Genomic DNA, 544 nt, shown 5'->3' with positions numbered 1-544 from the left:
CTTGCCACCTGCCACCTGTCACTTGCCACCTGTTAGCGTACAACCGCGTCTTTTTTACCCCACGTGAAGCCCCTCTCCTCCTTCCCTACCCATTTAAAGCCCCCCTTCTCCCCTACCCCATTAGAGGCCCCCTCTTTCCCTACCAAATTGAAGCTCCCACTTTCCCTAGTCCATTGGAAGCCCCCTCCTCCCCTATCCATTTGAAACCCCCACTTTCCTTGTCCTATTTGAACCCATCTATTTCCCTACCCCATTTGGAACTCCCACTTTCTCTATCCCATTTAAAACCCATTCTTCCCTATCCCTTTTGAAGCCTCGTCCTTTTCTACCCGAATTGATCCCCTCCCTTTTCACCTTTCCTCATACCAGCTGAAGCTTTTCCTGTCTTGTGCCCTCTACTCTTTAACGCCCCTCCTTGCTGTGTTTCTGTCTTCGCCCGGCTAATAACGATAGCATTCATCTTTGAGACTCGATTGTAGGCTTCCAAAAACCGCAACAATTTTCAGAGTATTCCCAGATGCCGATTAAAGGAAAATCAGAAAAA

The sequence above is a fragment of the Penaeus monodon genome, chromosome 33, assembly GCF_015228065.2.
Source record: "Penaeus monodon isolate SGIC_2016 chromosome 33, NSTDA_Pmon_1, whole genome shotgun sequence".
Lineage (NCBI taxonomy): Eukaryota > Metazoa > Arthropoda > Malacostraca > Decapoda > Penaeidae > Penaeus > Penaeus monodon.
This window is presented reverse-complemented; position numbering follows the sequence as displayed.